Consider the following 14,518-nt stretch of genomic DNA (forward strand, 5'->3'; position numbering starts at 1 on the left):
AGCACATTATTTTTTTCATGATTTATTTAGTGTTTCTTAAAGCCAGAAAGTTGCCATTTGAAATGACTGTAGTTTGGTGCCATGTCTGTGCTCTGCTTTTTTTAAACTAAAGTAAACAACAGAATGAACATCCTCAGAGCCAGGGGAGTCCATAATTGTTGCCAGGGGTTGTACAGGCAATCCAAAAAATGTAACATTTCAAACCCCAATATTTGGATCTGGGTATATACATATATCTGGCAAAAATTAAGAAAATCTGAAATAATAGTTTATAGAACAAAAGAACAAGTTACATTTGCTCAAAAATATACCTATAAAGAGAAAAATCAGAAAAACTGAAAATTTGGAAGTGGTCTCTTAATTTTTGCCAAAGCTACACACACACACACACACACACACACACACACACACGCATACGCACACGCACACGCACACACTTCATATTGCTGCACAAATGAAGTATTTGATAGACAAGTAGAAGTAGATGTGTTGATGAATGATTGCAGCACAGCTGCAGTTCCTTTTTCTCATGTTGTGTGAGGCAAGAAGGGGCTGAAACATTTAGACATTTGATTGTCTCAGAGTGTTGTGCACAGAATTATGGGCTGTGTGGGCAGCATGAAATCACAGCAAAATACGGTATATACTCTATACTCACTGTGGATTTTTTTTACACAACTGTCAGTGTACATAGGCTTAGGTATAAAAAGTTAATAAACTTTGTTTCCTTTTCAATATATAGGAATCCTGGAAAAAATTGTCAAGTTTTTAAATTCCAATGAAAAGTCCCACCCACATGCTTTGCATTATAAGCTGCTGAGGATCCGAACCACAAATCTGCATCAAAGCCACAACATCCAGGATCACCTTAATAGTATACATTTAAACATTAAGGTAATTTGTTCCACAAAAGTTTAAGGGTAAATTCTGTCAACTTTCTTATGTAAAGAATGTATTTTCTTTCTCAGGTCTTGTGACATTTCTCTTTCATGTGGTGCCATTGCTGAGAATGAAATGGGAAGTTGTTTTCTTTGTTAAGTAACTTTCTGCTCAGCACCTGTTTATTGGACTTCTCTGTAGTCAAATCTTTGTTAATTAGATTTGTGTAGTCTTAACTTTAGCTTTACTCCTAAGACTTTTATTAGGGACTACTCATTTTCACAACATGGTCTTGAATTCATTTGTTGGGAAAAGATTTTTGGGGTGTGCAAAATCTCAAATCTTATATCCAATTAATGGCCCAGATTTGTGGGAGTATTTTGTATTATGCTATCCAATAGAAAAAGGTTGATTCTGAAAGGAAACCAAAGGTTTTCTGACAAATCTGTTGCGTACTTATGTACACGCAGCACTGTATATATGTCTGCATTTTAAGACACTCTGTTACTGTTATACCTTGTGTGATGAAGAGACCTAAGCAGTCGTAAGGCCCTATGCGCACTTACCGTTTTTTCCCGCGGATTTCCTGCGGTTTTGCTGCATGTTTTGCTGCAGAAAATGTTCATAACATCTCTGCAGTGAATCACCAGCAAAACCTATGGAAAAAAAAATGTTGTGCGCACCAGGCGGATTTTGACAGCTGCATGTTTTGCTGCAGGATTCCCGCAGCAAAAACAATTGCATGTCACTTCTTTTCCGCACGTCGCTGCGGGATTTCACTCCATTGACTGCAATGTAATCGTGAAATCCCGCAGGGAATAACGCAGGCAGCAAATTCTGTGCGGTTCATTGCGCTTTTCTGCGTTATTCCCTCCGGTATTTCGCGGTTTACCTGTGGCAATGTTCAGCATTGCCCTGCGGTTTTGCAGAGAAGTGATGTCATTATGACAGGAAGAGGAAGCGGAGCAGAGAGTAAACACACACAGACATCACAGACACAGACATAGAACACACAGATCGCACTCACGCACAGACATATAGAATACACATAGAAAGCAAACGTAAATATAGAAAACAAAACACGTGGGCTCCGTCGTATTTTTACCTTCCAGCCGAGGTAAACACACAGCGGTGGCCCGATATTCTCAGGCTGGGAGAGCCCCTGCGGTATTTCGCAGTTTACCTGCGGTAAAGTACATCGCTGCCTGCGGTTTGCAGGGAAGTGATGTCATTATGCCAGGAAGAGGAAGTGGAGCAGAGTAAACACACACACATCACAGACACAGACACACATATCGCACTCACACACAGACACAAACATATAGAATACACATAGAAAGCAAATGAAAATCTAAGAAAAAAAAAACACATGGGCTCCGCTGTATTTTTACCGTCCAGCCTAGGTAAGCACACAGCGGCGGCCCGGTATTCTCAGGCTGGGGAGGGCGAGGGGCAGGGTTAATGTCCCCCGCCTACCTCCCACCTCCCGCAGCTGAGAATATCAGCCGCAGCTGCCCTGGCACTGTCGCATGCATTATGCGACAGTCCCGGAGTGTACCCGGCTCTTCTTGTTGCCGTGATGCGGTGGCAATCAAGGTAATGTAAGGAGTTAATGGTGGCGGATCGCCGCCACTAAGTAAAGGCTTGATCATGGCAGCGTCTATGTGACAGCTGACATGATCAACCCGTAAGTAAAGTGAAAAAAAACACACACCGAAAAATCCTTTATTTTAAATAAAACACAAAAAAGCTCCTGGTTCACCATTTTATTAACCCCTACCCCCCCCCCCCCCCCGAAACACACCGCCTCGGCGTAATCCACACAGCTCCGGCGTAATCCACGTCCTGCGATGCTTGCATCCAGCCGCGACTGACACAGCGCTGAATGAATGCAGCCTCGCAGCGAGACAGACTGCAGAGAGCTAACTACAGGGCATTTCCCACGGCCGGTAATGTGAACACACTGCCGACCGTGAGAAATGCAGTGTGTGCTCACAGGGACTCTATCTATTCTTCTGTCTATTTCTCTATCTATCTCAGAATGAAATAACTTTTTTTTTTTTTTTCAATGTGCTTTATTGCATTGAATGCAATAAAGCACATGTACCAACCTGCGCGCGGTAAAACCGCGGCAATACCGCGTTAAAACCGCGGCAAACCGCATGCGGTTTTCGGGTGCGGTTTGCCGCGTTTTTTTACCGCGGGTACGGTAATCTTTCAATGCCTGCGGAATGTTCTTGAGAAAATTCCATTTTCCAGTGCGCACAAAGCCTAAATGTTTGCTGTGTATTATTACTTATTTTATTTTTGTTACGTCTTTAAAGGTATAATTTCTAGAAAGATTATTAATTTGTTTCTCTTACTAAAAGCAATTAAAGGGGTTAATCTGGACTATTTTTTTTTCTATGGGCCTAAGAACTAACATGCAAGTAGTTGCCAACTACCTACCTGTTGCCTTTTCTGCCTGGCGCCCATTATCTGCCGGCACAGAGTAGTCACAGATCACTTCTGCGCCTTCTGCTGACATCACGTCTACAGAGCAGTTGCTTCTCTTCCACTCTGCTCTGTTGACAGGGTGTGACTGTCAATGTCATGCTGATTAACTGCCGGCTGAAGATCTGGCTGTCACTCAGCATGAAATTGGCAGACACGTCCCGTCAGCAGAGCAGCATGGAAGAAGAGGAGCTGCTCTGTCGACGTGAAGCAATTGAAATCGCCAGCAGGAGTGGTCTGTGACCGCTCTTAGCTAGCGCCGGGTAGACCAGGGAAGTAGTTAGCAACTACCTGCTATTAGTTATTAGGCCGATAGTAAAAAAAAACAAATAAATGAATAAACACGGAAAACTCCTTTAATGTTTGGGGTGTGCATGACATAATAGTTGTTTGTTATCTATTCATTGGATTCTACTGAGTGAAAAGGAAATTATCTATACAACACTAGTAAATGGTTCCTCAAGTTTCCAGGGAAGATTTCAGGACAAAATGAACTATTAGGTTAATCAGGCTTTTTAATAAAGGTATAAGTTTTCGGGGAATATTTTTTCAATGAAAATAATAATAATAATAAATAATAATAATAATAATAATAATAATAATAATAATACAAGCTAAATAAAAAAAATAGAAATCTTGTAATTTTGACACCGGCCACTGGGGCTTTTTTAGACTTTTACTTCCCGTTGTTTCAGGAAATTCACATGTACGTTAGACACAAGGAACAGACCCTTATTTTTTGTATTGACCTGTTTACTGAACAGGTGTAAAGGTGACTGTGACGGGAGGGGGGCAGGGTCGGCTGTGACATCTACTGTGAATGGTGGATTCTGTATTATCAGCTGTGTAGAGAGTTGTCACTTGTCATTATAATCCTGCCTGTACTAATAAGGAGCCTCCTGAAAACTCTTCCTGAAACAGGAAGAATAAGGTGAATATAAGACAGGGACTAAAGGTAGTGTCACGACAACGACGTCGCTGCTAAGTCACCATTTTCTGTGACGTAGCAGTGACGTTCCGTCGCTGTGTGTGACATCCAGCAACGACCTGGCCCCTGCTGTGAGGTCGCTGGTTGTTGCTGAATGTCCTGCTTCATTTTTTGGACGTTGCTCTCCTGCTGTGAAGCACACATCGCTGTGTCTGACAGCGAGAGAGCGACGAACTGAAGCGAGCAGGGAGCAGGGAGCCGGCATCTGGCAGCCTGCGGTAAGCTGTAACCACGGTAAACATCGGGTAACCAAGAAGCCTTTCCTTGGTTACCCGATATTTACCTTAGTTACTGGCGTCCGCCGCTCTCACGCTGCCAGTGCCGGCTCCCTGCTCCCTGCATACGTAGCTGGAGTACACATCGGGTAATTAACCCGATGTGTACTCTGGCTAGGAGTGCAGGGAACAGGGAGCCGGCACTGGCAGCGTGAGAGCGCGGTGCTAGTAACTAACGTAAATATCGGGTAACCAAGGAAAGGGCTTTCCTTGGTTACCCGATATTTACCTTAGTTACGCTTCCACGTGTCGCTGCTGGCTGGGGGCTGGTCACTGGTCGCTGGTGAGATCTGCCTGTTTGACAGCTCACCAGCGACCATGTAATGACGCAGCAGCGATCCTGATAAGGTCAGATCGCTGGTCGTGATCGCTGCTGCGTCGCTATGTGTGACACCACCTTTACGAAAACCACTTAAACACACCTCTATAAAAATAAATTATTTATTCAAATTAATGGTAGAATAATATACGACACCAAATATCTGACATAGACACGAAAACACAGTGATCAAATACGGCCTAGTGGAGAGCAGAGGGAGCGTGCAAAGATAGATAGTTGATAGTTTAATGGCTCTCAGTGAACTAGGAGGGACTACAATACTCCTCAACTCCTCCTGCCTACTTGCGGAGAGTGTTGTAAAGTTTTGAACACTCCCCGCTCCGGGTGGCTGTCCCTATATATCCCTGTACTCCACTGACCTATACCACCACCACCAGGTGCATTGTGAGACGACCAGGACAACATATAGTATATTAAAATCTGTTGGTTCCTGACTAGGATTGCAGACTATGCTGCAGTCCAGATACTGTAAACAGCAGTTTAGGACAGAGCTGATGGGCCCGACAAGACCGGTACCCACAGCTCCTCCCGACGCGTTTCCCCCCCTCCTAAATAAATGTTCGGGGGTTCATCAGGGGTGATTTAGCCAACAAACACCTGTGAAATAGACAAAAACAGACAGTTGGTGTCTTTCAATATAAAATCCAACCAATCTCCAAGAAATCCCCTTTACATACAAGACTTACTTGGAACTGCATCCAAGTGTGATGTAATAACAGCAGCAGGATATGCTTGTACAATATAGCTTGATACCATCAACACAGAGGACTACAGGTGTCCCCCTGGAATTACATATAGTTACACAGCATGTTAGTCATTGTGCCTCCAAAGTATCTCTGCACCATGCAGTAATCACACCTATCAGTGTATTTGTGCCACTACCTTCTTAGGTCCACTTTTCTTCTCCTCCAACATGTAGTATTAGTGTTGTTCCGTATCTAGCATCACCATATCTACATAGACAGTACAGACAATAAATATATGAGTCTATGTTTTAAAGTAACATCTCTCCACATCATACCATGAAGATGGTGTCTTATGGTATCTAATACTAGAACAGAGCATACCCATAGTAGGTAAATGATGCATAATGTTCTCCAGGACCAGTCAGCCCTTTGGCGCCACTTCTAGGCCTTTGCTATAAGAGAAAAGAAAATCATCTCAAAGGCCAAGGGGGTTTACATACTCTAAACTCACATAACCAAACAAAGGCATCAATGTCAAAAATACCTATAAGTCTGAATGACGGTTTTAGATGGTAGGTGATATACACTTTGGCACTTAAGATGAAGTGCAGCGTGCATTTACTAACAGAGTAGATGTCTGCCCTCTCTTAAATTGTGGATCCGGCTCCCCTGGTTAGCTCCCTGTAGAGAGAAGCATATTGTATAGCTCACATGCAGGGCAGATGCATATTGGCTTACATTGCCCTATCACTTGTCATTACCTGGGCACTGGTATTTCATTAGAAGAAGCCCTAGGTGTTTCCTTAGTGGAAATCCTGCTTCAGATCCCACCAGTACATGAACACGTCCTGGGAAAACATAATGTACAACTAGCTCTAGTGCCAGGTTTTATCCCATCAAGCATATCCAGATACTGGATATTATATGCAGTCCTGATTAAATAAGGAGAGTTACCTACCAGCAAGAGGCTCAGTCTATAGTGACCAAGGTACCAAGCGCTTAGACGTATAAAGTTCCTCAGGGCGCAGCAATGTGACCTCCCGGGCTGACGATCCAATGGTCCGTACTGTCCCTGCTACCTGCCTGCCTCATCAGTGCCATCAGATCTTTTAAAATGCCCGCACCCCAATATGGGGGTGGGACATCCTGTTCTCCAAAATGGACATATTGATGGGCCAATCGCAGACGGATCCTGTGTGGCCGGAAGTGACGCGTCAGGGACGGATTGACAGCTCCCACATCCAATCCTCATGACTCGCACTGCAGGGACTTCCTGTACTCCGAGATGGACATGTTAGTGGACCAATCAGAGACGGATCCTGTATGGCCGGAAGTGAAGCTTCAGGGACGGATTGACAGGTCCCACATCCAATCCTCATGACTGGCACTGCAGGGACTGACCTATCACCCAGTTGCAGCCGCCCTCAGTGACAGTCACACCCAGGCGTCCCAGCAACCGCATTAGCCTGGATACAGACAGATCCTGCCCGACCGGATGTGATATAGCTCAGATTGACAACATGATAGCCCTATACTGGTTGCTAGCACTCAAATCAAGTGTAATACTGAATCGCATCCAACCTCAGCGACACTAATTGCTATACCTAATCTTCTCAGTAATACCTACAGTCAGGGTCATTCCACCTAAGACCAAGTGTCTCCACATGCTTATGCAAATTGTCCACTGAGATTGTCTTGTGAGACAACCTGTATTAGTCAGCTAGCACATGCTGCCTGTGTCAGTTCATACAGACTAGAGACACAGTGATAATAGTCTGTCTGAGTCTATGAGAATGCCATTGCATGTCTCTAGGGGTTCTTGGATTATCTTATAATGAAAATAGGTAAAAATGACCCAGAAATTGGCAAGAAGATGCCTTTCCTATCCTACACCAGAAGCCAGAAGGGCTTATATATATATAAGAGGTGTTTTCAGACAAGGCGATTGGTAACCAGGGAACAGGAAAGACAACTATCAGGAATGTCTTCTCGGAATTGCTAGATGCTTATAAAATTAATGTGAAATCTTGGTGGGAAGTACAGTCCCTTGAGCGTTATATTAAGCAAAGAATTGTTCCACGTGGTCTTAGGATCAATCTTATACCAGCAGAAAGATCAAGAACAGATAGGCTGATTGGTAGGTGGGAGGAGGAATTGACCAATTCCTCAATCAGACTGATGACCATTCTCCTGGAGGAGGAGAAAGTCACCCTAGAGAATAGTTCCAAAACCCTGCAAAATCTTAGGGAGGAAGCAGTGAAGTTTAAGGGAGAACCCGATTTTGTGACCAAAGAAACTTCACTGCAACTTGCTGTTGATAAGTATCAACAAAATCTGAAAACTAGGAAGCACAAGCACTTCCTGAGGGACCTGGCTGACTTCACAGGTCAGAAGGAGGTCTCATCGGGGGTCACGGGTCCTCAAACTGACGTTTCATCCTCAGATTACTCAGATTCTGAGTCTCAGGGAAGGCTGGTGCCCAATAGGAATAAGGAGAGAAGGTATCAACAGGGAAGGCAAAAGAACTGGGGTAGAGGGGGTAGAAGGAACTGGCAATGGGACAGGAATGGTGGAAGGTATGGGTCATCATCATACTCGGGAACACCATACTCAGGTGGGGCACAGTCGAGACCGTTGGACAACATGGCCCCTCCCATTGCCCCGCCCTCTCCTCCGTTCTCCTCTCAAGGGAATCAACAGTTAGGACCCCACAGCGCAGCACCCACCCCTTTTTTAGGGGGGCGGGACCCCTACAACTTGAGAAATCATGGGTACAGAAACTTAAAAAACTAAATGTCCCGAGCTCATTGGATCATCAGGTCATTAATTTATCAAGTTACCACCTCTCTGAGGTGGAGATGAGGGTTCTTAAGCTTGGCCTTACATTCGTCCCTACAACCAGATACGACCCGTTCATATGGGCCAAGGATTTGGAATTATTTATAAGGAAATTAAAATGGAAAAAATTCTTTGCCCACAATGATGAAATTGAATGCAGTAGGCTGGGAATTCCAGCAGAAATGCTTCATGACGTTAGGCTATTATCAAATTTGGATGAAATGAGAGGAGAGTGTATAGGTGTGGGACCTTTCACTGATTTGAAACCTAAGAGTAAAAAGACACCACCCCCAATGGACTATAGTAGTCTTAATATTTTTTCAAATTTAGTGATGAAGGACCTCAAGAATATTCAACCTAAATCACGATCCGTTAAGCCGAATCTGAACAGGGAAGAATGGGAGGCATTGAGCAATCTGGAAAAAAATACCCAAATCACAATAAAACCATCAGACAAGGGGGGGGACACCGTCATTATGAACACCAAAGACTATCCGGCAATGTGTAAACGTATCCTGACTGACAGAACAACTTATCAAGTACTGCCTAAAGATCCAACCACTGAATATCTAAGGGAACTTGAGACCCTTCTGAGGAAAGGACTTCAAACGAAGGTAATTTCTGAAAAAGAATATGACTTTCTATATCAAAAGTTCCCAGTAATAGCCACCTTCTACGCCACTCCTAAGATACATAAGGGTCTATGTCCTTTGAAAGGACGACCCATTGTATCAGGAATTGATGCGATTGGCCAAAATCCTGGTGTCCATGTTGACACAGTGCTACGTCCATTCGTCACTGGTCTAGCCTCTTACATTAGAGACACCAATGACCTCATCTCCAAATTAGACGGGATCATCTTAGACCCAGGCACAGTTTTAGCATCAATTGATGTGGAACAGCTTTATAGCAGCATCCCACATGACAAGGGGATAGAAGCTGTTCGATATTACCTCTCTACACGAGGTAACCAGTGCCGGGAACACAGCAATTTCGTGGTTGATCTCCTGCTCTATATTTTGTCACATAATTATTTCCTATTTGATGGAAGGGTGTACCACCAGCTCAGGGGCACGGCTATGGGGAGCCCTTGTGCCCCCACATACGCCAACATGTTCCTGGGCTGGTGGGAAGACACCCATGTCTTCAGAGACGAGGATGTCATCTTTGCCCCCCATATACAATTCTGGGGGCGCTATATAGATGACATCCTCGTTCTCTGGACGGGGGAGCAAGCCCTTTTTTCTGAATTTATTGAGAGACTTAACAGCAACGATCTTGGGCTAAAATTCACATTTGAAGTCAGTGCAGATAGTCTAGCCTTTTTGGATCTTAAAATATCAAAGGACTTAGGAGGGGGATTGGTCACTAGCATCTATAGGAAACCCACAGCGACAAACAGTTTATTAAGATGGGAGAGCCATCATCCAGCACCCCTGAAGAGGGGGATTCCTAAGGGACAATTCCTCAGGCTTAGACGAAATTGTTCGTCCCTGTCAGATTTCGAATCCCAGGCCTTAGACATGGGAGGTCGGTTTCGACAGAGGGGATATCCCCTGCACGTACTAGAACCAGCATACAAATATGCTAGACTAACCCCAAGGAAAGAACTTGTTAGGCCACAAAAAAGACAAAAGGATGAGCAGATTACCCGACTAATAGGAACGTATGACGATCACAATCCCAGGATAATGGAGGTGCTTAGGCGTTATTGGCCGATCCTCAAATCTGATCCAGATATAGGGAAATGCATTTCTTCGCATGCCAGTGTCACATTTAGAAGAGGGAGATCAATAAGGGACAAGTTAATACATAGCCATTTTTTGGCCCCAGAGGGGCAAGGGACCTGGTTGGATCGGAAGCCTCAAGGGACATTCAGGTGTGGTAGATGCAGCTACTGCCCACGAATTAACCAAAACAAAGAGTTCCATAACAACAAGACAGGCAGAGTCTTTAGGATTAAAGATTTTGCAAACTGCAGGACCCAAGGAGTAGTGTATCTGTGCACTTGCAGCTGCCCCATGGGATACGTGGGTAAAACTAAGAGGGAACTACGTGTCAGAATTGGGGAGCATTTGGGGGATATTGGCCATAAGAGAGACACGGCTTTAGCCCGACATATTAACACATGCCATAATGGAGACGCGGGCACGATATCTTTTCAAGTGATCGAGGTGGTCAAGAAACCAATTCGGGGGGGGGGTGACTGGAACAATAAAATCCTCCAACGCGAGGCTAGGTGGATATTTCTGTTAGATTCTGTTTCCCCGGTCGGAATAAATGAGAATTTGAGCTTTGTCAGCTTTATATAAGCCCTTCTGGCTTCTGGTGTAGGATAGGAAAGTCATCTTCTTGCCAATTTCTGGGTCATTTTTACCTATTTTCATTATAAGATAATCCAAGAACCCCTAGAGACATGCAATGGCATTCTCATAGACTCAGACAGACTATTATCACTGTGTCTCTAGTCTGTATGAACTGACACAGGCAGCATGTGCTAGCTGACTAATACAGGTTGTCTCACAAGACAATCTCAGTGGACAATTTGCATAAGCATGTGGAGACACTTGGTCTTAGGTGGAACGACCCTGACTGTAGGTATTACTGAGAAGATTAGGTATAGCAATTAGTGTCGCTGAGGTTGGATGCGATTCAGTATTACACTTGATTTGAGTGCTAGCAACCAGTATAGGGCTATCATGTTGTCAATCTGAGCTATATCACATCCGGTCGGGCAGGATCTGTCTGTATCCAGGCTAATGCGGTTGCTGGGACGCCTGGGTGTGACTGTCACTGAGGGCGGCTGCAACTGGGTGATAGGTCAGTCCCTGCAGTGCCAGTCATGAGGATTGGATGTGGGACCTGTCAATCCGTCCCTGAAGCTTCACTTCCGGCCATACAGGATCCGTCTCTGATTGGTCCACTAACATGTCCATCTCGGAGTACAGGAAGTCCCTGCAGTGCGAGTCATGAGGATTGGATGTGGGAGCTGTCAATCCGTCCCTGACGCGTCACTTCCGGCCACACAGGATCCGTCTGCGATTGGCCCATCAATATGTCCATTTTGGAGAACAGGATGTCCCACCCCCATATTGGGGTGCGGGCATTTTAAAAGATCTGATGGCACTGATGAGGCAGGCAGGTAGCAGGGACAGTACGGACCATTGGATCGTCAGCCCGGGAGGTCACATTGCTGCGCCCTGAGGAACTTTATACGTCTAAGCGCTTGGTACCTTGGTCACTATAGACTGAGCCTCTTGCTGGTAGGTAACTCTCCTTATTTAATCAGGACTGCATATAATATCCAGTATCTGGATATGCTTGATGGGATAAAACCTGGCACTAGAGCTAGTTGTACATTATGTTTTCCCAGGACGTGTTCATGTACTGGTGGGATCTGAAGCAGGATTTCCACTAAGGAAACACCTAGGGCTTCTTCTAATGAAATACCAGTGCCCAGGTAATGACAAGTGATAGGGCAATGTAAGCCAATATGCATCTGCCCTGCATGTGAGCTATACAATATGCTTCTCTCTACAGGGAGCTAACCAGGGGAGCCGGATCCACAATTTAAGAGAGGGCAGACATCTACTCTGTTAGTAAATGCACGCTGCACTTCATCTTAAGTGCCAAAGTGTATATCACCTACCATCTAAAACCGTCATTCAGACTTATAGGTATTTTTGACATTGATGCCTTTGTTTGGTTATGTGAGTTTAGAGTATGTAAACCCCCTTGGCCTTTGAGATGATTTTCTTTTCTCTTATAGCAAAGGCCTAGAAGTGGCGCCAAAGGGCTGACTGGTCCTGGAGAACATTATGCATCATTTACCTACTATGGGTATGCTCTGTTCTAGTATTAGATACCATAAGACACCATCTTCATGGTATGATGTGGAGAGATGTTACTTTAAAACATAGACTCATATATTTATTGTCTGTACTGTCTATGTAGATATGGTGATGCTAGATACGGAACAACACTAATACTACATGTTGGAGGAGAAGAAAAGTGGACCTAAGAAGGTAGTGGCACAAATACACTGATAGGTGTGATTACTGCATGGTGCAGAGATACTTTGGAGGCACAATGACTAACATGCTGTGTAACTATATGTAATTCCAGGGGGACACCTGTAGTCCTCTGTGTTGATGGTATCAAGCTATATTGTACAAGCATATCCTGCTGCTGTTATTACATCACTCTTGGATGCAGTTCCAAGTAAGTCTTGTATGTAAAGGGGATTTCTTGGAGATTGGTTGGATTTTATATTGAAAGACACCAACTGTCTGTTTTTGTCTATTTCACAGGTGTTTGTTGGCTAAATCACCCCTGATGAACCCCCGAACATTTATTTAGGAGGGGGGGAAACGCGTCGGGAGGAGCTGTGGGTACCGGTCTTGTCGGGCCCATCAGCTCTGTCCTAAACTGCTGTTTACAGTATCTGGACTGCAGCATAGTCTGCAATCCTAGTCAGGAACCAACAGATTTTAATATACTATATGTTGTCCTGGTCGTCTCACAATGCACCTGGTGGTGGTGGTATAGGTCAGTGGAGTACAGGGATATATAGGGACAGCCACCCGGAGCGGGGAGTGTTCAAAACTTTACAACACTCTCCGCAAGTAGGCAGGAGGAGTTGAGGAGTATTGTAGTCCCTCCTAGTTCACTGAGAGCCATTAAACTATCAACTATCTATCTTTGCACGCTCCCTCTGCTCTCCACTAGGCCGTATTTGATCACTGTGTTTTCGTGTCTATGTCAGATATTTGGTGTCGTATATTATTCTACCATTAATTTGAATAAATAATTTATTTTTATAGAGGTGTGTTTAAGTGGTTTTCGTGTAACTCCACCTTGGTTGTTATCCTAATAGTGGTCTATGTGTGACACCACCTTTAGTCTGAATTTGCCCCAGTGGGAAAATTACAAGATTACTAATTTTTAAAACAGAGCTTGATATAAAAAAAAAATAATTGCGAAAATATATCTGTTTCATATAATAGGTCATTTCCTGAAAATGGCTTCTCTTTAAGGAACATTTATGTAATTAGGGGGCGCTGTACTCATGGTCAGTGTGTCGTGCAACCCCCTGGCCCTGCTACAGGCAGATTATCGGGCCCGTGAACGTTCAGGCTTCCACCTGGGGACACACTTCATCGCTTCTATATTCTAATTCACGGACAATCAAGGAAACGACACAGATGGATTCTCTGTTCTTTAACACTTTACTGCACTTTTGTGGCAGGTTTCTCATACACAATGCACTCACTTTAAATGTCCTTCCTCTTTATCTGTTCCCTTTAGCAGTCACTTTCATGCTGTTCCTTTCTTCCTGTGCACACTAGCACTATACTGCACTTCTTCTGTCTGTCTCTGATGCTGTCACTCCTTTTGGCTGTGTTCTGTTACCAGACAACTAGTCTAACCCCGTCCAACAATTGGGGTCCTAGCTCGGCTCTTCTCCTTGTGCCTGGTAGGTCCTGCAAATCCCCTATGTCGCCCAGCAGGCCGCCGACAAGAGACCTACTCATAAGGGGACTAGTCCACCCCTGGCACCACAACCACCCTGCTCCTCAGGCAGCCATCTTCTTCTGCCTGTATTTTCTCTCTATCACAGAGACCAAACTCCTTCCAGGGGCTAAACCTTTCCTTAACCCCTGGTGTACTTGCTGTGGAAATGCCACCAAGCTACCCGGCTATCTTGTACCCCACCAGCATTATTTATCTACCTGCACTTGTATAACTCTGCTATATCTTTGTCTATACTCTTTCTTACCCCTTCACACAATGTAGTATTTCCATATAAAAGATGCACAAATACAGTACACATAAAAGGCATAAAACCCAGTGTTACATACAACAATGTACCCATTTGGCCACTAGATGGCAGCGGCCGCACTTACAATAATGTCCATATAAAATACTAGTCTAAAATCTACTAAAACATCTTGGTTGGGATCTTCACAGGAGAATGCTTCGAATTCTAGGTACACTGACCACCTCCTTACACTTGCAC

General features: G+C 44.4%; 1 protein-coding gene and 2 long non-coding RNA genes across 3 annotated transcripts in view; 1 reads left to right on the plus strand and 2 right to left on the minus strand.

Annotated features, from left to right (window-relative positions):
* LOC142244438 (ubiquitin-conjugating enzyme E2 E2) overlaps window positions 1-14,518 on the minus strand; it is a 329,602-nt gene that overhangs the window by 57,166 nt on the left and 257,918 nt on the right. The gene's annotated exons all lie outside the window — the stretch shown is intronic.
* Window positions 5,143-6,161, minus strand: LOC142244439 (uncharacterized). The gene is made up of 4 exons (XR_012724547.1): window positions 6,043-6,161; window positions 5,858-5,928; window positions 5,662-5,757; window positions 5,143-5,572 (listed from the first exon to the last, which is right to left on the minus strand). It is a non-coding gene; the product is annotated as an uncharacterized LOC142244439 (long non-coding RNA).
* On the plus strand, window positions 12,221-12,701 carry LOC142244440 (uncharacterized). Its single transcript, XR_012724548.1, has 3 exons — window positions 12,221-12,339; window positions 12,454-12,524; window positions 12,625-12,701. It is a non-coding gene; the product is annotated as an uncharacterized LOC142244440 (long non-coding RNA).

This window comes from Anomaloglossus baeobatrachus, chromosome 6 (genome assembly GCF_048569485.1).
Source record: "Anomaloglossus baeobatrachus isolate aAnoBae1 chromosome 6, aAnoBae1.hap1, whole genome shotgun sequence".
Taxonomy (NCBI): domain Eukaryota; kingdom Metazoa; phylum Chordata; class Amphibia; order Anura; family Aromobatidae; genus Anomaloglossus; species Anomaloglossus baeobatrachus.